Below are 25,880 nucleotides of genomic sequence, written 5' to 3'. Positions count from 1 at the left end.
TAGAAGAAAAGGCGCCTAATTTCTGCAGCCCGGTCGGGAGCACGGCGCAGCGCCTAGCCTATATAGCCGCCCGCCGCGTCCTCGGTCATGGACAGCATTCCTCCTCTCCTTATCCTCCCTCTTCTCATCTTTATCTCCCTTTCCCCCTTTCCCCTACAGGCGCTGAGCCGTGCTCCCAATTAGGGTTGCAGAAGTTGCGCCTTTTCCTTTCCTCAACCTCTCCTCCTCCTCCTCCTCACCCTCTCTTTCGCGGTGCCGGCGCATCCGCAACGCTGATTGGCTGCGACGCGCGATACCTCCCATTCAGGTGACCCTGACGTCACGAGAAGCGAGCGCAAGCAAACTTCGCGCGCTTTCAGCTGCTCACGCACGCCATGAACCCTCCAGGCGTCGACCCGCCAGGCGTGTGTGTACGGATGACGGATGTGTGCAGGTGTATGCGTGTTTGTATGTGTGCATATGTGCGCCTGCGTTTGTATGTGCGTGTGCGCACGTGTTAACGTGTGAGTGCATATGCGTGCGTTTGTGTATGTGTCATCGCGGTGTTTGTGCGTGTAGGCACGTATGCGTGTGTGCATATGTTCGCCTGCGCGCGCGTGCGTTTGTGTGTTTTCGCGCGCGTGTATGTATGTGCGTTCGTGCCTGTATCGCGTGTGTATGTATGTGCGCGTGCGCATGTATTGCATGTGCATGCACGTGTGCATGAATGTGTGTGCGTGTCTCTATCACTTGTGCATGCGCGTGCGTGTCGGTATCGCTGCGTATGTGCGTGTGTGTCTGTATCGCGTGTGTATGTATGTGCCTGCGTGTCCGTGACGCGTGTGTATTCATGTGCGTGCGTGTATCGCGTGTGTATGTATGTATGTGCGCGCGTGTCTGCATCGCGTATGTATGTATGTATGTATGTGCGTGCGTGTCTGTATCCCGTCTGTATGCGCGTGTATATGTATGTATGTGCGTGCGTGTCTATATCGCGTGTGTATGCGCATGTGTATGTAAGTGCATGCTTGTCTGTTCGCATGTGCGCGCACGTGTGTCTGTATCACGTGTGTACGCGCGTGTGTATGTGCCTATCTATATTGCGTGTGTATGTGCGTGCGTGCCTGTATCGCGTGTGTATGATCTTGTGTATCTATGTGCGTGCGTGTCTGCATCGCGTGTGTATCTATGTGCGTGTGTGTATGTATGTGCGTGTCTTTACCACGTGTGTATGAGCGTGTGTGTGTGTGCCTCCGTGCCTGTATCGTGTGCGTGCGTGCGTGTCTGGCAGCGGCACTGACACAAAAAGGCTTCTGACCCACTCATTTGGTCCAATTTAATTTAAGTAAACCACCACATTCCTTCTTGGGTGCCTTCTTTGAGTTCATCAATACCGCAATTAAGGAAAAAATTCTCGCCTATACTTTATGCTGGTAGATTATATGCGCTGAATACACCTCCGCGTTACGGACAGCCGAGGCGGCGACGGATAGGTAAACCGCTCAACCGCCAGTTGGGATACTTATTTTTTTCGAAGCGCTTATTTGTATATATCGAAGCGTCTCAAAAAATTTGTGTCACTTTGTTCTATCGGAAGCCCACTTTCTTCATGATTATTGCATAAGAGACAGGTTCTCATTTATTGCTTCAAGGGGCCGAATAAACAAGCGCGCGCAGTGATTCTAATGCGGCTGCGGCGAGCCAGTGGAGGGTTCAGCGTGCCGTGCGCAGCGCGCCGGCCAGGGGAGGGGAGAAATGCGAGGAGAATTTAGGAGGAAAGCGCGCGCGCGAAGGAGAGTGTCGCTACTTTCTAGATCAAGGGGCTTTAGACGGGGAGGTTCACGATGTTAACCAGGAAATCTTACGGTTGGCTACCCTACATTGGGGCATTGGGGAAGGGGAATGGAAAGGCGAGAGAGAGAGAGAAAGCAGGGAAGCGGAAAGAAAGGCAGTGACTTCACTGAAGCGTGGGGGACTCCACCACAAGTATGAGGCGTTCGCTCGAGAACCTCGATATCCATTTGGTAGAAGCGCAAATGCCATAGCATTACACAAGTTTATGTGCGCATTGCAATGGTAAAATCGTAGCCTCATTTGCGGCAGTACAATGCGTCATATTATAAACTTCACTCTACTGTGTACTTTTCACGCTTCCAGAAAGCTTCATTTGACAGTGGAGGAAAAGCCACAACAGCGAGAATTTGGTTCGATAAGCGAGCTTGTCTCCATCAGGTCTCTTCATCGAAACGTCGCCCCCAGCGGCATTCCCTGTTCCTCGATTGTCTCGTCAAATCAAGTCTCCACCTTCACCTGCACTTCTGCCTCGTTCTGGGTACACGCGACTTTTACATATGAAGGGTGACTTTAATGACCACGCGCTGTCATGATAGCTTAGCGGTTAAGATGTAGCGCTGTTATAGTTGAGGACGTGGGTTCGATTGCCCACTGCATTTAGATGGAAGCAACATAAAAGAATACCGACGTAATGGAAGTCAGGCGCAAGGCAAAGATCCCCAGGCTCCAGAAATTATTGAGCAGTCCCCTACTACGATATCAGTCGTAATCATATATTAGAAATCGACGCAATCTCTCGGATTTTACTTAAACATTCATTGAGATTGATCAAACCACAGTGAAAACTTGTAAAGAGGTAGGGAAACACGTTTGAAACATGCCTTGTTTTACTTTATTTGGCGCATAACAGCAAAGTCAGAGCAAAAATCAACATGAAAAACAACGAATTGACAAAATACAACAAAAGATTTCGTCCGTGGCAGAATACAAAACAAACTTGGGAGCCCTTCCCCTACCGGGAAAAAAGGGGGCAATCAAAGCGCCAGGTTTTCGGCGTACGACGCCGCCCCCGGTATTTGTGAGTCATAAGGAGCTTCGCTTGAATAAAGGAGTTCATGCAGGTCTGCCATTTTGTCGAGCCTCGTCGAATCTACTGATGGCAATTTGGCCGCCACGCGACTTGGAAGTTACCAATCCTTGTCTGATACATAAACAAAGGATGCAGTAGAGTGTAAAGTTGGGCGAGTTGGTGCATAGCTTAACAAAATAGTCGTACCGGCCACTGCGTTAACAATCGCCTTAGGGAGCCTATATTACCGATCAAGAATGCTGTGGGTTCCCACCTGCCGTTCCATTGAGCTTCGTGCGCCTGTGCACTACTGTTTGGAGAAGCACGTGTGATAGGAAGAAGCAGGGAAACGTGAGCACGTGGAGTACTTGAGGCACATCACATACAGAGGAAGGGGGATGGATGCATCAGTGTCCCTTCGACCTTTCTGTACAAGAGTGAATGCATATTTCTAGACATCGCAGTACGATGGTTTGTTTATTGTGCTATGTGATACTTTACTTGTGCTGCGTCCTCTCTTTGTGCACATATCTGGAAATATACATATATTCGGGTGATGTTAAGAAAATAAATTAGTTGAAAGTCTGGTGGCCTATATCCTGTCTTCTCTCGCTTTTTCTTCCTTAACTCAGTTGCGGGACAAATATTTCATTAAGATAAAGGATATAGCACGAACGATCCTCTCACTCGGACTTCTTATATAAGTAAACCACTTGCCGCCTGTGTATTTGCCGTACGAATAACTACGGGGCTTGCCCATTCCCTCCAGCATCTCCAGCTGCTGCACCAATAACCGCGCACCGCTGCCTCACTTCTGTGACGACCCGTTTGTTACGACATAGAATAATATCCCTCAGGAAACGGCTAAAGCGAGTCTAGCTAGCTGTGTCAAGCTGTGTTTGAAATGAGCGAAACGGGAGTGGAGAGCAGGGATTGCTGTCATGGCCAGAAGTAGGTCAGGCGCATATCCAGCAAGATACCGCTTTCTTTTTCTCTCCTTGAAGAACCTGTTGAAGGAGGACCAACTCAGGGATGACAAAGCATGGTTCCTGATAATGAGCCTTGACTACACGGCTGCAGCACTGTTCCACAAACACACACACACACACACACACACACACACACACACACACACACACACACACACACAAACACACACACACACACACACACACACACACACACACACACACACACACACACACACACACACACACACCTGGTTCTTCAGCCTGCGGGTACGTCACCTGCCTACGCCATGGACACAATAACCGGGCTGCGTCATTAGCCTAATGCGCCACACACCACGTCGAGCGGCAGGCTGATCCAGCAGAAGCACGTAACGTCCGTTCTGTCCTTCGGCTGGACAACAAATCAGGAAGTTAGTACTTTTAAGGTGTCCTGCGAAAAGCGAGTAGAAACATTTAGCTGAGCGATTACGATCCGCTGCGGTCAGATCTGTCTATTCTGGCGTATTACACACAAACAAGTAAAAGGAAATGTCGTGCACGCGCGCGGAACGATCGTGCGAGCAGTGGAACGTAGAACTACAGTGAAGTCAAACTGAGCGCAGCTTGAAGGTGCGTCCACTTCGTTTCGCCCTCGGTCTGCAGCCAAGCTGGTTGCGTCTCGGCAAGATGCGCTTGTCTAAAACGCGAAATCTATGCAGTTCTCTGCACTGGCCCCAGTCAATATATCTGTGCGGAGTGGAGCGTAAGCGATGCTCACATAAAAGTGTCTAGTGATCGCAGTCGGCAACTTGTGCACGCTTTTTGAAATGCTGAAGGTGTGCCGTGGATTTAAAAATGTACCACTGCTTTCCCCAGAAAACAACGTGTAATGTAGAATGCTGAGAAATACCAGGAATACAGAAAGTCTGGAATACGACTCGGTATATTTTGCAGGTTAATTTGCAATGCTGAAGTTGTGCTTTGGCTTTAATAATGTAACACTGCTTTTTTGCCTGCAATATCAATCTACAATCCCCCCAAAAACACGACAGATACGTGCCCAGTGACCTGGAGTGCTATGCAGGATGGCCCGAGTTTGGCGAAACTCGGTATCTTTCCAAGCTCTGGCGACACCCCCTTTTGAACAAGCTAATAGTACGATAAGGTGAAATCCATCCCTCAGCGCGCGCTCCGTTGCATTGGTTACGATGGAACGCGGCGTCACGTCAAGGGCGGTCGAGAGGGTTGGGTGGTGTCGTAAAACTAGAGGCACCTTCTTTCATTTGTTTGTCGTTCCACTGAGTGCAGACGTGCACCCATGCAGGAAAAGTGGCAGAAAGCTCTACTAACTATATTTTTTATGTGTTCGCGGGCCGTTTGAATTCATTTTCAAGCGTTTAATGTCTGCAGCAAGTATCCTTTAGAATAATTAGCACCGTGGCCTCCGAGATTAGTTCCGAGTCTTCCGACCGAGCGCCTTACAACACCGCGGCTAGAGCTAATCGCCGAGGCCACGTGTATAATCACCATGGTCGGCCTGTACATTCTAGCGCGTTGCTCGGCCGGCGCGCGCCCTTGTCGTTCTCTTCTTCATCGTCTGCTCGGTCCCATGAGCACGTGCGCCCGGCTGATTAGCTAATTGGCTGGGCGGTATACCTAGCTAAGTCAGGACATGCTATGACGAAGCTGATTAGGCCAAATCTTGCTAAGGTCGAGCTAACTAAGCCATGTCTTACTAAGACCATGCTAATGAAGTCGTGTAAAGCTAAGAACAAGGTAGTTGACATCATGATAAATAACATGACGCTAATTGGGAGCGTGTAATTAAAACCAAGATAATCAAGAGCTTACTCGACGAGATCGTGTTAATTAGAATCGTGCTAATTACGATTATGCTAATTACCTCTGAACTATTCAGGACCTTGCAAATGAAACCTGTGTAATTAATGCCGTGACAATTAATCCATAATTAATTATTGTTAATTAGCGCGACGCTAATTATGAGCGTGCTGATTAGGATCGTGCTCATTAGGATTACGCTAATTACCTCTGTACTATTCAGGACCTTGCGAATTAAACCTGGGTAATTAATGGCGTGGTATTTAAAGCATCAATTAATGCTAATACGACGATAATTAGGAGCGTGGAATTAAAACAAACATAATGAAGACCTTACTCACGGAGGACGTGTTAAATGGGATCGTGCTAATTATTATTGCGCTAATTGCCTCTGTACTTAATTAATGTCGTGGTAATTAAAACATTAACAGTTAAGAAAGGACTATTCATTATCATGTTGTTAAGACCTTCCTAAACAATAGCACCAATATTGATATCGAACTGACACGGTGATTACACCGAAGAGACCAAGCATACTGAGTAGACGAGCCACGTAAAAAGGTGGAAGAAGCTAGGTGATCACAAGCTCCACCGATGGCCCAAGCAATGCACAAGCACTGCAAGTTGAACAAATTATTTTACATGCAAAGAAGCTGCTGAGTAGTGTCCACCGCATGAAACACTTGACAGGCACACCGGCACTATGACAGTGACGAGTTGAACTGGGGCCTTTTCAGAATCAACGAGTTCGTGCCCGAGTTCGCGCGTCAATCAATTTGATTGACAGACGCCCGCGGCGAAGAGCGGGTCCGCCCACCGCGGTTCCTCTTGCCGAGGAGCAGTGCTCACGCAACAATGCCAGCGAGCGGCACGATTCATCTATGAGCTTAATCGCACAGACTGTGCACACACGCACGAAGAAGTAAAGGTTATATCATCACGTGGCTACGGTGCCTCGCATTCAATTTCACCGCTCTCACGACGTACCACTCACAGCTATGAAAGATGTGCCCCTGGTGGGATTTGCGGCGAGAAATGTTACTATTACTTGTTTGCGGAGAGACTGTTTCTAGCGATTCGCTAATACAAAAAAAAATGTTCATACGCGTAATGTAAGTATAGCAGTAACCTGTCCATTTATTTATTTGTAATATTCCAGAGAAGCGAAACGAGCTGCACCAGAGTGCTGCGTGGTCGCCCTTGTCGCCTTCGAGAGTGGAAATTTCCACGCACTAGGTGGAATGAAAGAATTTTCTGATAGAGGACAAACGCCCACGAACACGCCCGTGGGAGGCGCGATCATCACTTGGCAAAAAGATAGCGCGACAATCACGCTGACGTCGTATACACACTGTAAGAATTTTGACTGAGTGGCGGCGCTGACGCGTTCCCACGCGGTATTCCTTTGAAAACCGCCGCAAATGCCGCGCATGCGTTTGTGACGCCATTCTCGTTCTTGTAGCCGTTTTTATCAACGCTTATATCGCGCGCTCCGCAGTGTCTTCCTGTCGTGACCGTCGTAAGGCGGGCTCAGAACAAACTCGTGTGCCCGAGAAACTCGGGCCATCCTGCATAGCATCCCTGGGCAAGTAAAATGAGGAGGAAGGAGTGTTGCAGCGTGACGTCGCATACACTGCGCATCCAGTTCGCGCATTCCTGCGCGACCGATCACGTCGATCTGCGCCTATATATGGTGCGCCTTCTAGTAAACTTATCAGTCGCTTCTTGGAATACTGGCTGTTGCTCACGTTATTACAAAAGTAATTTTTGTCAAGCTGATCACAACGCAGAAACGCGTGTTTCCCACCACAAAGCAAATATAGTAATTTGTAAAGATGCAAACCATAATTATACAAAAGGAAACAGATGAGAACAGATCAGAATTGTACTCGGTTTGTCTCCTCTATAAAACGAACTGAACAAAACACACTCCAAACTGCTGATCGGGCCCAGGTGATGGAGAGCCTCGGGATGGCAGCCCCAACTCGAGAGAGGCCCCGCACAGACTCTCGGCGATTGCCCGAGAAAAAGAGCCGTGGTGCGCCGGGGTGTCCCAATCTGAATTGCTAATGCGTTTGTCCTTGATCTGCGGGTGCCTTCTCATAGCCAGCTCACCTGGTCGATACGGCGTAGCGTCTCAGACTTCTTTGTGCGGTGACGGGGAACTGCTTGAGTGTCAAGAAGCCCACGAGGAATGAGAGAACAGCGCGATGTGGCGCTTGGCTTCAGAGACCAGTCGGCGGTGTCAGCTTGAGTTGACTTCTCAGTTGGGAACGAATACTACGGCAGATGACACGTGTATTTTGCCTCGAGTATTTTTCTTCGTTTTGTGGCCCCTATGTTATGGCTTGCATGGGCACGTTTGGTACTTCGCTACTCCGCAACATCAGTCTTCAAGCTGACTCGCGAGTTTTATGGGGTCAGTGAAACGAAGATGGCAAAAAACTACATTCGCAGATTTGTGTAGCGCCTTTTTAGGCGTCCGCAAAATAATCGACAAAACCAAGTGCAAAACGCCGCCTTCGGAAGACTGTTAAAAAGGACAATGAGAGTTTACGATACAGTGAAGAATGACTGGCAGCGCAGAGAGAAGCGAAGGCTTTAATTTAGCGCCGCTCTGAATGTTTGGTTTCGCTACGGCCGAATGGCGTGTCAAAGTGTAAAAATGCATAGAAAAAAAGCGGTAGAGACGCGGAGAACGACCACTTAAAGACGTCCTGAAAGACATCGGCTTCTTTGTATGGCAGATGTATTTGGCGTTCAAGAGTCGCAGGAAAGTAGGTATGAAACAAGAAATGATAACAGCGGTGGCTGAAGCTATGCACTGTAAAGGGTAAAAGAAAATAGGTGTCATTAATACATTAACGCGAGAGTAATACTTTGAAATTTCTCAAGGCAACAGCCAAAGAACTGCTTTTATTCAACGCATTTGTCACTACTGAAAGAAATTTGGTTAAAAGGCGGAGCTAAATGTCATGATTATGAATGCAAATCAGCGCAGCCGACAAGAGGGGACAGAAGAGGACACCGAGTGCTGAATTTCCAAGAGTTTATTTTTTTTTAATGCCTTCGCTTTTGCCTTCGTATCGGTTCTTGCATTGCTCCCATCATCAGTGATTTGTTTTTAGCTAAACTTGACAGGTCCGTTTCGGAAGCTTTCGCTAACACTAATGTGACACACGTTTTCAGATACGTTGACGATTTTTTTAATTTTCATGGATAGCGATGTTGCATCGTACAGGGCTGACGCACTTGGTGTTTTAGATCTGATGCGGAATAGTTTTGAACCTTTTGAGCTAACCCATGAATTGTCTGAGAATTGCGAAATTAGGTTTCTTGATATCAAGTTATTCTTGAATGATGGCCGTTCTTGCTAGATGTATCAACCACGTGGGAATAAGACAATTCTGCCGTTTCATTCTGCGCACTCTAAACTAGTTGAGCGAGGCATTATAAAATCTTGCTTCACTAATGCTTTGCGAAAGTCCTGTGAACACAAGATGTTAGAAAGTTTTCGGGACCAATCTGTAAGGCTGACCATGGCCGGTTACCCTGACCATGTACAAGTCTCTGTCACCGAAAGGTTGTTGCGTGATCTTCAGTCAAGTGGCCACACTAACGCAGGTCAACCTGCCAGAGAGAGACAGAATTTCGCTGTAATTCCATATATGCATAAGATAGCACACAATCTGAAAAAAGTAGCGCAGCGAGTGGATGTGAAAGTGATTTTTTCGGCCCCACAAAAATTGAGCACTTTGTGCAAAATGTCTGTCGCAGCGTCCAGACCCAATTGGGCGTGTACTACAAACCACGCACATAAATTTAGAGATTGTCTATGTAAAGTAGTTTATCAGCTGCCGTTGTCATGTGGAAAATATTACGTTGGTTAGACGGGTCGGTGTTTGAATGAAAGGTTGAAAGAGCACCTGTACAATGTTGATCGCTCAAAGCAAGGGTGACTGTCCGCTCACTGTAGCACGTGTGGGTGTCGACCAAGATATTCAGACTGTAGCCTTGTCGCCAAAAACAGAGATCGCATCACACGTGAAATCATCGAGGCTGGTAAGATTTTTTCTTTAAAGGATGATTGTGTAACTACACCCTCTGTCGCTGTCACTGATAGGGAAAAGATTTATTTAATTTTGTCCACGTGATGAATCATAACATCATTGTGTTTCGCACATGGCTGGTTTAACGGTGTGTAACTGTATAAAAGCGAAGGCATTCAAAAGAAAATAAACTATTGGAAGTTCAGTGCTCTGTGTCCTCATCTGTCCCCTCCGGTCGGCTGCGCTGATTTGCACTCATAATCACGTTGTACCAACACGGCCAATCCTACGGTCTTCTAAAGGCCATGATATTGGCATCCAAGAAATCGTCAGCCTTATGCAGAATGACGTGCCCAATAACAAAAGTAAGACCGAAATGCTCGACCAAGCATCGTGTGCGCTTTGCAGAATGCAATGAAGGTGGTGCATATTCGTTTCCTTTGAGATCTGGCAACAGATACGTGCATCAGCCGGGGCTTTGCCTGCGTGACCGCCGCAGGGGGCATTTTTTGAATGTCCGAATGAGTCTATAGCCTACACGGCGCATTGTCTAAGTTGTGGTCGTAAGCCTCAGTTTGAAAATGAACAGTGCTATATAGTCATACTTACGAAAACAAGAAACAACAAGAAAAAACGAAAAAGACAAAGAGAAATAATAGCAGCGGCTGAAAAAAATCTAGATAGACCGTCGCTATATAAGCGTTCCTTATATTACACTGTGCAAAAAGGATTACGCAAGCTAGCAGTGACATTCTCTAGTGACAGTTATTAATGAGAACTGAGTACAATAATGCCAAGGAAAGTAAAGCAGATGTTATGTGTAGTAATTAGGATACCAATGTGAAGAAAGTAAAGTTGACGAAAAGATAACTTGCCGCCGGCAGGGGCTGAACATGCAACCTTCGAATTCGAAAGCCGCAGGTTCGGTCTCTGCCGGTGGAATGTATAGGGTAATAACATTCCCTATGTTTTCCTTGGCATTATTGTCTCTTCGTTCTCATTAATATTGTGTCTAACAAAGAAAAACAAGCACTTAAAAGTCATCTTCTTTCCTTCATTCATAGCGAGGGTCTCGTTCTGGCAGACTTGATGGCTTCAGGTAGTATGCGAGGGATTATTGGTCATATGCCAGCTCGTAAAAAGATCACGTGCTATACGTGACGCCAGCAGGCAGAAACATAGTGTTCCACACACGCCGCCATGGCTGCGATCGGCGCTGACTTACACTCCTAGGTTTAAATGCACATATATACCCCCAAAAGTGGACGGGAGGATGACTGCCGCCGTAGTTCAGTCGTAGAGCATCGGGCGACTCGAAGGTCGCAGGTTCGGTCTCTGCCGACGGCAAGTTATGTTTTCGTACACTTTACTTTCTTCACATTTATATCCCAATTACTACAAATAACATCCCCTATTCTTTCCTTGTCATTACTGTCTCCTAGTTTTGATTATTATTGTGTCAAACAAATGAATGTGAGCCCTTAAATGTAATCTTCTTTCCTTCATTTGTAGTGACAGTTGGTGTCTTTAACTTGTTTGCGTGCTTTCAAATCTTACCGCTGCTTTTTTCTTGTAACATCTGCTAAGGTTTTGATATTACCACCAAGAGCTCGCGAAATCGCATAAAAGAAGTCTCAGTATTGTAGGGTAACAGCACATTTTGCTTCATCTTTGCTCCCTTGGCCTGTTTTTATAAAAAAAACACCAGAAATGCTACACATGCTTAACGGTAAGAACTCCGCTTTCAAAAAAGGAAAATCCAAGTTAAGGAAATGGCAAAGCAAAACCTAGGGACGTAAGTAAACAAGACATGGCGAACAGGTTGTTCCGCACTATGCGACAACCGAGCAAAGATATGTCAGAGTGAGAACGTGAAAATACGTCGCGGCACAATCAACCTATAAGTCTTAGTAGCGTTCGCTGCATTATTTGATACGAAAGGAAGCCGGGTCAACGGAGATGCGCTGATAACTTACGTTAGCCGAAATCAGCTTTTCTGCCTAGTCTACGTTTGTTACTCCGGCGCGTCGGCAAAGCAAGTGCCATAAATAACACCTCTTTATAGAGGTGTGCCCTCTTTCGGAGCTGCGTAGCGCCCACCGGCGGTTCTCCCTCATCAACTTCTAGCTCCTCTGTAGCCAGAACCAGGCCCGTAGCCAGGGGGAGGGGGGCCCTAGGGTTCGGGCACCTACCCAGAAATTTTGGTGAAGTAGGTGTTTTTACCAAAAATAAATAATAAAAATTGGTGTTGTTCTTAAATAATCAAGGTTTTCAGCAAGTGCCCCACCCCCCCGAAAAACATTCCTGGCTACGGGCCTGGCGAGAACCCCGGCCTTTGCTACGTTTCCTCGCAGTTGCGCCGACGTGTAAAACCTCATGGGCAGGAGGATTGCCGTTCGGCTTCAGGGGTCGTACGGTTCCTGTCGGGTTCATAGAGCCTATCGATAGAGCCACGGGGGCTCCTGATTGATTGTGTTTCAGTCTCGGATACATTAATAGGGCGAAAGCCTTAGATGCCTCACCAAACGCAAAAATTCAATGTCGGCGGCCTTAGCGTCAACACTAGTGATGCAAAAAACATCATCACATGATGACGTCCCCATATGACGTCATAATAACGTCACAGATCGGCAAAATTGTTACGCCATCATGACGTCATCACATGACATCGTCGCAAGGTGGGCCCACTACACTCTAAGAAAAAAAAGAGTCAAAAGAGGGTCATAGAACCGTGATTCTCTTCGGGCGTCCATGTGACCCCTTTTTGAAGGTACAGGCAGAGAAAAAGAGTTAGCATTTCGGAAGGAGTCACTGGACGCTCCTGAAGCGCGTTTCGATTGGCTTCCGGCATGAAAGAGCCGCCGTATACGCCATACATATCGCGCGCTTGCCCTTTGGCGCGGTTGTGGCGCCTTGCTCGCCGACAGAGACGGGGTTGGCGCCAGGGTGGCGCGCCGCTTCTACCTCCTCTCTCAGTCGTCTCAATCTCCTCGTCTATTAGAATGTGTTGCGTGGTTGGGTTGGTTGCGCTGGTTGCGTGTCTTGAAGTTTCATCAGTTTCATGTTCATGCGGGTCTTCGGTGGAGTTGACGCCGGCTCCTTGCACGAAGTGACGCTTGGAGGGCGGAATATTTATGGAGCTGCGGACACGGACAACGGGCGCCAGTTAACGGTTAGTGTACTGCTTTCGTAAGTACTAATTATACAGCTTGAGCTGGGTGTCTGTAGCAGCTCTGCGGAAGTTACCTGCCGGCCATTTCCAACAGCAGCCTGTGTCCGCGGTGCTGTTGCGGATGCCCAACTAAAGCTGTCAGTTGACGAGTTGCCACGGTTACGCGCGTTGCTGTACAAGCTCCCATAAAGTGAGCGATGCAAACAATTATCAAGGGTCATTACTTGCTGATCGCACGTTGTGTCTGCACTATTGAAGGTACAAGATGTCGTTTTGAGATGCACATTAGTCTAATTACTTCATAATAACATTTCCATCGACCTTGAGTGTGCTGCGTGCTTCCGCGCGTGGGAACGTGAAAAAAAAAAGCCTGTGTACAGAAGCTAGGACGAACTATATATAACGGTTTTTGTTGTCTTAAAGACGGTACTTTCAGTTGCAGATATAGTACGGTGACTTCCAGAAAGTACGCGGTAGTCATTCAAGTTGGACTAGCCTCAAAGGTAAATCGAAAATGCTAGACTTTCAACGGCGCCCGTTGTTGCGGGCGCCGCCGTGCGCTTTTTTCCTTCGTTTCTGTTTGCTGTTTTCATGGTTTGCCAACATCTGCGATGACGCCATAACAGAGTCAAGTGAGTGTACATGATTTTGGGAGTTATGTGTGCTAATTCTAGCATATGACATGTCTGATCTCGACGTAGACGGCGTCCCCACGCGCTGGGTGTCGTTCGGGCCCTCGTACTCGCATATGTGTATCTGAGTGTGGGTTACGTTTGTAAAACGTGCGGTCAGTAACCGCTCACGGCGTGCACCTGACTGCCGGAGGACGTGCTTGGGTGTCGGGGTAAGGGGGCGCAAAACCGTGTTTATTTTGAAACCAAATTTTGAAGCGGTTTTTCAGAAAAGAATTCCTTCCATTCGTGTATAGCCAGTGCCTATTGCGAGACGAGGTTCCCGCTGCCTTTTACGTGAAAATTTGTTTTCGTTGCGAAATTTGAACTAAACACTCGTAGCAGATGTGTGTACAATAACGGTGTGTTGAACAAAGGGTGGTTTTAAATACAAATAATGTGTGTGTTTTGGTTATTCCGAAAATCCCGGATCACTTCTCCCGCCTCTTCACTCCAGTTGACAGCCACACTCGCGGAAACGAAGGTGCCGCTGTGGTCTGGCGCCTCACCGCTCGTGATGGGAAAATCGACAGCGGCGTTCGCCCTGTCAACGAGGCAGTCGGTCCTACATTTCTTCTGGTTGGACAAGACGACGTAGGAAAAGAGGTGAGTGGCACCCACGCAAAGAAGCCAGACCAGTTTCGTTTGTTGTTTAAAAGAGGCTCACATCATCTTGTGCTGCAAGTTTGTCGCCAAGTGACGTGTTACAAAAGGTGCTATTTGCAAGTTGTGTTTTACCCGATAACGGCAAAAAACTTGTTTCCTTACCATACGTGTTTGCATTTGTTGTTTTGTTGTGATCCTTCATTGTGTCTATGTGAACCACTTGTTTTGTAGGTTTCGCAAACCTTTACTGCAATTTCATTTTCTCATCATAACATCACGCTCTGCTTTTCAGATACCGTTTTTCATGGCGCTCACGCTGAACAGGAGCGACAACCTAGCAAGCCACAAGTCTGATGCCTCCAGCCGTCACCACTTTTAGATGCGAAGTATCTTATGGCGGAGTTCAATCCGGTGGTGGTGGTGGTGGTGGTGGTGTGCGGCGTGACCACCCTTACTGCGCATGCGCATACCCTATCCACACACCTCCTCTCCACTTCCCCTCTCCCTTTCCACCTCTCGACTTCGCCTCCCCCTCTCCCATACCCCTTTCCCCTTGCCTTTCCACTCTTCCTCTGAAATGCGGGCTAGACGTGCCGAAATTCTCCTGCGCAACGCCACGGTGAGCACCAGCGCATGCGCGTCCCCTCCCCCTCTCTCTCCTCTCCTACACTGCCCCCTTCTCGCACGCCTGTCGACCGCGTTCCCCACTCGCCCTGTGAGAATTAACGGCCAGGCTAGAGGGAAGACAAGACGCACGTAGCGTTCCTCTTCGCTTTACACGACGCGAGGTCGGTAGCATGCCCAACGAACGCCAACGGAACGCGATCGTGCAAGTGCTCCGGCTTCGCATCGCCTCATGGTCCCCTTTAGAGCGAAATGGTGTAATTTTTGTATTTATTCTTAATCACGAGGAATAAAGATTGAAACAAGATGCCCATTTCTGCCGTTTTTTTTTTTTGCACTATAAGACACTATGCACATCAGTCACACAATTTAGTTGGCTATACTCGTAGAAGCATGTAAATGAGGATTACCCAAAGCCTTAATTGGAAATCAAAGCCCATCTTTTCGCGCTTTCTATATAACTTTGCTGGAAAATATGTTTGTTTTGACGAGTTTTATTTAAAGAATGCTAAAACTGAACTATTCTTTTTTTGCAGTCGCTGATCAGAACAGCAAGTATTATTGGACTTGCTTAAAATGAATACTCCACTATTTTAAACAGTAGTCGCGCAAAAGCAGAACAAGGGTCAAATGAGTAGCTTAAAATACTTGTGGAATCTCTTGACGCTTCGGTGTGGGTCACTTGACCCCCGTAGGAGTGTTACCGGTAAGAGTCGTCTGACTCCCTATAAGTGGTAACGTGATCCTTCGGATGAGAGTCTTTCCACTCTTCCTAGAGGGTCAGTGGACTCTCCTAGAGCGAGCTGACCCTGACCCACCATGAGAGTCACCCTGACTTTAAAGATAGTCCTACATGTGGCAAGTCAGAACTCTCCGAACAGAGTCACGCATACTCTTTTTTTTTCTTAGAGTGTACGAAGGCAGTGCAAAACCAGGTGAGGTCGCGGTCTCACCTGATTTTGAGGTTGCAACTTCCACTGAAGATCTTCGGGTGCTTTGGCGGACTGCAGTGCTCGTTCTGGCCTGAACCATCTACTCTGGGCGATCCAGCAGGCCGAGGTCCGGCAGACTGCCGCGAGACACGGTCTCTCCGTTGGCGCCTAGGTGCGTACAACAATCTGCGGAAAATCAATGAAGTTCTCTCTCTCAAGCGACTACACCGAAAGTGATTTTCTCCGAATACGGCGCCACGCTACCGGATCCCAGGTGGTTTAAAATTATGAAACCTCCTGCGCTGTAACCTGCATGTCATTTCTGCCAACTAGTTTAAAGAAGCTGCCGGAGGTTCACCGAACAAGGCGTTTCACTCAGACTCAAATGATTCTATGTTGTCTCGCTGATGAACCGTCGCTACTGATTGACAGTCGGAATAAAAGGTAGATGCCCCGGTCAACCAGTCACCTTGAAATTAAGCCGCGGCAACATCGAAGTAAGCCTGAAGCAAGACACGCAAACACAGCACCACAAAGCAGTTATCAACATAGCTTCAAAGAAGGCACACGTTATGATTTAGTTATTGTACAGCTTAATTGTCTAGTAGTAGTAGTAGTAGTAGTAGTAGTAGTAGTAGTAGAAAAACTTTATTGTATACAGAAACCAGACAGGCTAGAACCCCAGTGCCCCGCAGCTTTCACTAAAAGCTTTCACAGAGCTTTCACTGAGCTTTCACTGAGCTTTTACTAAAAGGTAAAGATGGGGCACATTTGCCAACCCACTGCAGTTCTCATAAGTGTGAGCCGTGCTTGAATAAGATTCAGATTCTGGGTAGAAGCGGGGACACCGCGGCTCGAGAGTTGTTGGAGGCATATCATATCAAAGCACGAGGTCCCATGTGTATCAGTGACACTTCATTGTCTCTTTCGCAGGCAGAGCGCAAGTTCATAGATCACAGGTTGTGATTAGGGTGGTATGCGCTCGCTGTGTGCGTAGTTTGCTGCGCATGTCTGTGCCTATATATTTCGTTGCACTGTCTCTTGAATAAACAGTCGAAAGTTTGCGCTCCCCTGGACCCCTTCCCTCGTTATTTCCTCGCGCAAAAACGGCCAAACTTTGTGGCTTGTTCTTGCCCCGCAGGGAATATGGGGGTGAAAAGCGTAGTCTGTCCCTGCGGGACAGACTACGCTTTTCCAAGACCCCACTGGCATGAGCCGTCCGTTGAGCTCTTTGGATCAGTTGTAGCTGATCTTTCAGGACCGGGCTAGACAGCAGCGCTTACAATTCGTGCTCCACACATTCCCACGTGATGTGAAAAAGTGTTGGTTTTGCTCCACATCACGAAGATAAGTCTCTATACGCCATGGGGTATATCAGGTGGAGAGTGTGCAGTTTTATGTAAGTATTCGTCTGTAGTCTTCCTAGCACGGTCGCCTCCGCAGCGCTGATTTTGCCATATGGGCGTGGATCGATCCGTCCATTTTCTCTATAGCATCTTAGAATCGTTGCGTAGCTAGGGTCTAGGGGGTAGGGTCCTCTATTGCAGAACATGGGATGGCTTGGTGATGTGTAAAGCCGCGAGCCGCCTCGTCCGCATGTAGGTTCCCAGTCACGCCCTCGTGCCCAGCTGTTCACCACTTCACTCATTGTGTTGCTCAATTGTTCAAGTGTATGTCACATTGGTCCATCGGATCAGATGATACCACAGCTTCATGGACAAGCATTTTGACAAGTTTCGTTGAAGCCATTTCTTTCTAAACGTATACACCTACTCGTTGTGAATGGTGGAGTGATATTTTTTTACTATTACTGTTATTACATGCCAGGCCAGCTGCATACAGCATCCCTATTCGAAAATACAGAAAACACTGATTTTCTTATCAAGACTGATTCACTAATCACTGTTCAGTAAATAACACCACTCAACAAACCCTTGTATAGTGTCGCCTCCTGCGAGTCGAAACACGTGCTCACTAAGCACTGCTCGACTAAGCACATGCATTCGGCTAAGATTCGTTCTTTCGGTTCCGTGTGGCTCCGCGTGCCCTGCAGCCGCCTTGCCGTACGACAAAGTTCAGCAATCCCACCTCAGCACCATTCACCCTTTAGGCTCATCAACTGACATCAGCTCACGAGGTTCACAAAGAGCCGTTCTCTTATACAAAACAAAAGCCAAAACACAAGAACAGCAAACTCAGAAATGTGTTCGAAGCCGCAAACACGAAGACTAGACAAATCTATGTACTGGCCACCTATCCCTTAGTGACGGAGCGATCGCAGCGCCACATTTTCCTCTAGTAAACACTGTAGGGAGCTATTATGTGGCTGCATGGCCTCCGAGATGGCGGGCGCGCGGCGTGTTTCCCTCCGGCCATCCCAATCGCCGCGCTCCCCAGCAAAACCAACGTGTATTGCCTCGCGCGCCCGGCTACCGCAAGAGGACGCATTCACTGCGGATTCCAGCGGCGGCGGAGACCGTGGCAGAAAACAGAGCACACGGGATTCCAGCGTGCGCATGGTTTTTTTTCTCGTGTACTAGCAAGAATCACCGCCAGAATCTTCTGGCTGCACTGAAGGCAGACAGACAGACAGACAGACAGACAGACAGACAGACAGACAGACAGACAGACAACGAACTTTATTAAAAATCACACAGTGATACTAAGCGAACTGAAATCTCTACGCCTTCCGTTTTTCTCTCTCTTTCTTTCTGTAACTTGCTCTTTCTCTCTCTCTCTCTCTGTGCTAGTTCTCCTCTCCTACTTTCCATCCTCATCACGTTTATTTTCCTTTCCCACTCTCTTACTATATTATAATATACATAAGCTTTGCTGTGCTAGCGTGCCTGGATAGCTGAGTGGTTACAACGCTCGCCTTCGCACCGTCCGGACGCGGGTTCAAATCAGGGCTCGCCAAGAAATTTTTTCGGCAAAGAGTTCTCTCTTTCTGTATCTTTGTTTTTATATATTTCTTTCTCTGTGTACTCGTTCTCTCTGCCATCAGAGTTATTGCATTCCACGCCGGAAAAAGCGGTGCGCGTGTTCTGGGAATGAGGCGGAAGGGGACAAAGAGAGCGCGTGCCGGTTCATGATGATAATAATTTTGCATCTACGTCCCACGGCGAATCTCTACCCTCGCAGCTCTGCTATGATAAAGAGAAAGGAAGAAAGAGCGCCTGTGTCGTGTCTTTAATGGTCCTTGTCTTCTTTAGCGCTGTTGTTCTTGCATAATGAATTACCTCCAACTAGCCCAAGTATATCTTCTAGCGCAGGAAAGAAAGAGAGAGAAGGCAGAGAAGGACACATGCAGAGGAAGATATAGAAAATAACAGAGACGAAAAAGAGATAGAAAAAACACAGAGCAAGACGGAAGTAGAAAGAAGGAGAGAAATGAATACAAACAAAGAAAGAGAGAGAAAGAGGTAGAGAGATAAAAAGAGAAAGGCAAGAAAGAAAAATAAGGATAGAAATAGCGAGACAGAGAAAGAAACAAATTGAAAGGAACCGATACAAGAAAGCTATGTAAGAAACAGAGACAAAGAGAAAGAAATATAAGAAAGGAAGAAAAATTAAAGCGATTCAAGAAAAGCTATCCAGCTGCGCTCTTCCTTCAGTAAGAGCGCAAGAGGGTAGCGCAACACTATCGCGAAGCTGCCATATATATATATATATTTTTTAAGATCAATGGTGTTTCATGCGAGTCTTTGGTTGCTATCAGCACGTTTTCGCGCGTAGCAGCAGCTGTGAAAGTTGCAACATGTTCGCAGATAGATATTCTTAGTTGAGGTACCAGCCCTCTTAAAAGTTTGTTTTCACACGCTATGCAAATCTGAAATTATGCCTATTGTATTCCCCAGTTTCCATTTCACAGAAACAAACACGAATATATATAAAAAAACAAGAAAACACTCCACTTACAGGTGATTGAGATGTGCATATAAAAGGCCGGTTTGCTCGACTCGTGAAACCATCATTAAAACGCAAGAACTAAATAACTAATTGGAACAAAGTTAATTTTCTTTCAATAACGTCGTAAGGTTTCAATAAATGATCGTTGGCTCGCCTTTCTTTCTTTCCTTCGGTCTTCGTGTGCTGCTAGGACTACATGCTTTGATATTCTTTTTTTATTGTTGAATTCGCATATATCAGAATTCCCAAGGCGTTGACAAGTGACAAACAAGAATGAGAGTCTGCTATAGGGATTGGATGACATGCATGTCACGTATGTCATAACAAATTGTAAAATGGCAAAATGGCAAAAAATTAACACATGGCAAAAAGTTGTAATGCTATCGCGTAACTTTCTCTTGGTACATAGCAGAATTTGCGCTGTATGACCTGCGTGTATGACAAACACGAAAGACATGATATGCACGTCATATGTGGCATGATATAAATGACAAGCTTCTGTCCTGATGTAATGGTGGTCTTTAGTACATTGCGCATACACCAGAATGTACATGTCATGATGTGCGTGTATGAAAAAACACGAATGGCAAAGCGAGTAACATCGTCACCTTTCGTGCAAGCTATGCGGTGCGTGAAGGGCCGCAAAAGTGAAGGTAAGCCTTCGCAAAATGACACAGAAGGTTTTGGCGCCCTTCAATACATGCTTGGCCGATGAGTATAAGCATAATAGAAGTACCAGTGCAACGTTTTGATGAGTTTCAATTCCTTGTAGAGGCCTTTCGGAGGCTCATGGCCGTGACTGGTCAAAGGGGTCCTTCTACATTGCAGCTGTCACGCTCTGCCCTCTGGTGCATGAATCGTAACCTAACAATGTCCGTTCTGTGGTGCCAAGCTGTTCTCGAACGAAATCTTTACGCTCGAAAAATATTCCTAACCGAAATATCTGCTAGAGTAAAAGAAGCAGCAAGGAAGTCCACGGGCATTGCTACTTTTCTCGACTTTTTCTGTTTTTTTCTGAAAAGTCACAATGTAATACCGAACTACTACAGCAGGTGTTTCTTCCATAGCCACGTGGCTCTGGGCAAAGTAAGTATCGAAGTGGTTACACTGGCACCGTGAGAGCATCGAAGTTGCGGGTCGCTTACGAGTCCGACAGCTGTACTCATGAAAAATGGAAGGCCAAGACAGCGTCAGCGCTTTTCATTGTCGCAAGATCGACAGCAGCTGTTCGCTTCATATAAGGCGGGTAGCGTAGAAACGCGCTCCATTATCCTCCATGTTTCCAGCCTTGGATCAAGCGTCACAATTTCTCGTGGACCTTGTCGTTCGAGGCAACCGACCTTGCAGCAATAAATAAAGGACAGCTTCATATAGAACTGAGCAGCACCGTCTGCCGCATTTTCATTAGCATCTGCCTCGAAGCGGGACGAAAAGTTGGGTTCTTAGCGCTATTAGAGACATCTGTTGACGCCGTTCACGAAAAACACACACACCCCACCCCGTCTTACTGGGATGGGAGATGTACCAGCTGACGCTGATGTTTTTTCAGTCGAATGAAAGCCCGTTTTTTTTTCATTGCTTATTTGAAGGAAGTTTCTGTAAATCGCGATCCTTACCTGTCACAGTCATTGTGGACATATCCTTGAAATATGTTAGCACCAGCGGAAGTGTTTTTATGCCACATCATAATTGCGTAATTCTCTAGTAAGCAGTAAAACTGTTTCAGTACGAAACAATAAAAGCTCGACCAACTTTTCTTGCGCAAACATGCAAAAGTAACTGAACACAGCGAAGAAAGACGTACAAAACACATGAGGGCAAGCTATCAACTGTTTGGTACGGAGATAAACACGATATATATGGAGTGGCCACAAGCCACTCTATATATATCCTTTTTGGTCCTATATAATTTCCTTTTGGCTGAGCGCTATCGAGGGAGCGCTAACACACGTGTCCCCTGCTGCCGTTTTTAAAGCGTAGACTTCGACGTCCTCCCTTTTCGTCCGCTTGCTCGACCTGTGTGCAATTTGGGTGTCTTCTAACAGAGGTCTGCACAAGCACCTGCTGCAGTGTGTCGCCAAATGCCCCGGAGCTCGCAGGAGGCCACCATTATATCGGTGCTCCCGCAGCCTCTCGTTGACGCACCTTCAGTTCGTATGCCCAACGTAACGTGCTCCGCAGTAAAGGGGGATTCCATACACGACGTTCTTCGCGTATGCAACAAATCTTTTTGCACGCCTGGTCGTGTGCGTTCCGCCTCGTTGCTTTCGTGGTCACCATTTACTTTTGCGCACAATCCTATTAGCTTTTTTTTCGACGTAGTGCTAATCTAGGATTTAATGCTTTCGACATTATGTTGAGGCTCATCTAGAGTGCGAGCATGGGCGGTGCTTTAGTAATGCATATTTTTTATGTGTGTTGTGAGTGGCGTTACAGTTAACTCTGTCTTTTGCTGTCACCAAAAACGTGCTTCTAGAAACCATAACAAATGCTACCCCTGTCGAGGACCTTAAGGTACACTAAGAGACTGTGACACCCATTTTGAGTATAAACGAAAGACATTTTAAAGCGACCTTGCTTTGGCGGCAGCGCGTGAAAACAACCGAAAAAGATAAATCCGTATAAGCAAACTCCCTTCAGCTCAAGACGCCAAGGTACGCGTTTTGATAGCGGTAGTATTCGATGTTTTATCCTCGGAGACCCGCTTCCTCGAGCTCATTCGACGACCAGCCTTTGTTCCCGTAAGCGGTGCTGCATTTTCTTTTCACCATGCACACTTTCTCATGTTTGAAGGACTTGTTGCAGTGCTGGATGGCGGCATTCTCAAGAGAGGACCTCAAAGGGCGCAGAAGCTGCCGCCTTATTTCACGTGTATTTGTTCTTTCGGGAATAATATACCTCGTTCTCTCAAAGCGGCCACTATGCCCAGCACCGATGTTTTCTCGGCTTTTGCTCCAGCTTCGGGGGGCCGAACATAAGTTAACGTGAAAAAGGCGCATATTTCAGTCAGTTCCTTTCCAGTCTTTCGTTTCGCGCCTGGTGAACCGGTAATTTTGTAGGACGTTAAGCTCCAGATGTGATTGACAGAAGAGGTATAACCGTGAAATAACGTTCGTTTTATTTTACCCCAAAAGCTTGCTGTGTGCCAATCCCTGTCACCAACTACCAAATCAAATGCACTGAGAGCGTTCCTGTGGTGCTAACAACATTTTCTTTACGCTAGATTTTTCATTAAAAAAATCACCGAAACGCTAACCAATTGCCTAGGACACTGCCGCCTCTTCCTAGGCTCGACGTTACCTTTTCAGGTGAAGACGACTGCGCTACATCATCTAGGCCAACACATTTCTATGCCGACGCAGTTTGCGAACCTTGTAGCAACATTAGTTGGCCTTCATGGTGAGAACACGTCTTTTCCTTACAGTGTAAACTGGTTGTGACGATTTCATGTTTACATATAAAGCGTGTGGTGTGTGTAGACTGATAACCCTTGATCACCGAGTCTGAATACGCTACACGTTTTGGTGGCCGCTGGTATAAGTTACTCCCTTTGTACCGGCTCTGTGAAAGTGTGACCTATTGATCGAGAACTGCATGTTTTTATATGCAAACATCATGTCCTGCTCATTCAACTCCCGCAGTCGATGCCCCCTAGGGCTATTGTTGTATTTTATAGACATTTGTTTGCTCTCCTGTTATTTATTTATTTATTTATTTATTTATTTATTTATTTATTTATTTATTTATTTATTTATTTACCCTCAGGGCTTTTCGGCATTACAGAGGGGAGTGGGTTACAGAGGAAATACTTGGAAAGGAGCATACTTGTTAGGCCGACCATTGTGTTTAAATCGAGCACCGATTGGTATTTTTAAATGAAAAATAAAAATTTGTAGAGTTCGTGAGCAGGAATTGGTTCACACCATTCTGCGTACTTTGATGTCTGTCCTGTTGGCTGGGTAAATTCTGTCTTCAGTTGAACGTTAGCAGGTTCATATCTTTCATTCGATATTAAGCAATCGGCTTATCAGTGGGTTGTTTCATTTAAGAAGACAACAAGAATATACAGGCAAGATGACGAATTGACAGGCAATGGGAGCACAAAAACGCAAAAACCAAGAATACAGTTGACGCCACGGCCGCTGACTTACAACTTGTCTTCATCACCGTCACATGTACATATGTATGTGCCACAATTAATGACGCAGTTGGATGAAACCACCTTTGCCGATATGACTTGTTGCTTCTTTTTCTGGCCTTTTTAACACGAAAGTGTTTTATTTTTTTAACACGAAAGTCTTGGTGGGTCCACCAAGACTTCCATGAGGTATTTCCGTCACGGAAAAACGTCAGCAAAATGAACGCCGTCCGATGGTAGAGAAAGAAACTATAGCAAAAAGTTCCCTTGACAGGAGTCGAACACATTACCTCTCGGTCCGCGAGCATGGCTAGCGGGCGTTTAGCCCACTTAGCTACCGCAAAATGCATAACGGAGGCTACATGAACGCGCCTTTTATCTTTCACACTTTCCTCTCCCAGTGCTCTTGGGTGGATGGATGGATGGATGGATGGATGGATGGATGGATGGATGGATGGATGGATGGATGGATGGATGGATGGATGGATGGATGGATGGATGGATGGATGGATGGATGGATGGATGCTATGAGCGTCCCCTTTATAACCGGCCGCTGACATGTGTGCCACCAGGCTTGAAACAAAAAAAAATCATAATAAACGCACCGTTGCTTCTACCGTCCCATTCAGCACGTTTCCAATAGAAGTTTAATTTCGTCAACGCTTTAACACACCGTGTGGTGGCGGCTTAGCCCAAGTCTCGCTGATAGCATCCATCCATATCGAAAAATAGCTCTCCGGAGCTCACCAGGCTGTCGCACCGCGTTCCCCACTCGCCCTGTGAGAATTAACGGCTAGGCTAGAGGGAAGACACAACGCGCATAGCGTTTTTCTTCGGGTTTCACGACGCTTTGAAGGAGAGCATATTGAGCATCGGTGTTTATTATGTGCTTGTTGATGCCATGTCTGCGCGGGATTTACCATATTTGATGTCCCCGTATGTGTGAAGAACTTCAGCTACCGCAAAGGTTAAATCATGATCATGGGCGTTAATCGTCGGTACGGAGATGTGCCACTAGGCGTCAACGTGACTGCGTCCACCATCAAACGGTGTTATATCTGCCAAACAACAGTAGACGTTGTGCAAGGTCTTATGTACCAATCCACTGAAACAATCAACTACTTCGGTGACGACACGTTTCACTTTCGTGTTATACCGATTCCTATGACAGAGGGATCAGCCGCCTTTTTTTCACAACTGCGCGTATGCACAGGTGACGGTAATAAAGACAAGTTGGTATTCAGCGTACGGGGCGTCTAATGTGTATCTTTCTCCCTGTGTCTTGGCGCTGCCACTTCCTAGCATGCCTGACAGTGAACCAACCAGTACAGCTAGAGGAAATAATACCTAGATTTCTGCCAAGCTCGCGCCTGGTTTGGTACCCTACAAAGTGAAAGAGGGTAAGCGGGTGAATATAGTGAAATAAGTGAGGGGGATCGAGGTACTACGGCAGTGTGTACACGTAAAGCTTCCCATCGCGACTACGTGAAACCTTTGTAGCCAGTAAATTTTATAAACTGAATCTTGCGTCGCGAGCTTGGAGCCATAGTGTAGAAGCCATAGTCGTGTGCTTGTCGTCGCTTTCTTCGGCCCCTGTATGGGCAGGAAATGAACGCCTTCTTTCAAAATGAATTATCCGTCACAGGAGACCTACAGGTAAGCTGTCGCTACGTGTCGACAAGCATTTTTACACAAAAATAAAAATAAATATAAATTAATAAGAAACTGCCTAGATAGATTGGCACTGCACTTGTCTCTGAAGCTTGAGCAAAATGTGCGGCGCACGCGCTTAATATAAAATCGATAAATGAAAAATCTGGTCACGGCAATCATCGCATGTTTCTAGAGCCGAGTTTAGTTTTCCTGTTTTTTTTTTTTCTTGTCCATATCCAGCTTTCAGGGACACTGGATGATCAGCTCTCCAAGAAGCTACTGCTGGAAGCTCGTCCGTTTTCAATGGGACAGGGTCATTTTTTGGCGATAAAAAATCGTAGAGGCGCAACTTCCAAAAGTTCCCGGGAAGGCACGTTCTAGAAGTTGCACTGTACCTCACAAATGCAGCACTTTTGCCATCGGCACGTTACATTTTGTTCCCACGACGAGTGAAGTTTAACCAATGGGACCCTATGGAAGCCACCGAAATTTCGC

This window comes from Rhipicephalus sanguineus, chromosome 9 (genome assembly GCF_013339695.2).
Source record: "Rhipicephalus sanguineus isolate Rsan-2018 chromosome 9, BIME_Rsan_1.4, whole genome shotgun sequence".
Classification (NCBI taxonomy): Eukaryota; Metazoa; Arthropoda; class Arachnida; order Ixodida; family Ixodidae; genus Rhipicephalus; species Rhipicephalus sanguineus.
The sequence above is the reverse complement of the archived record's forward strand: the minus strand, read 5'-3'. Positions refer to the sequence as shown.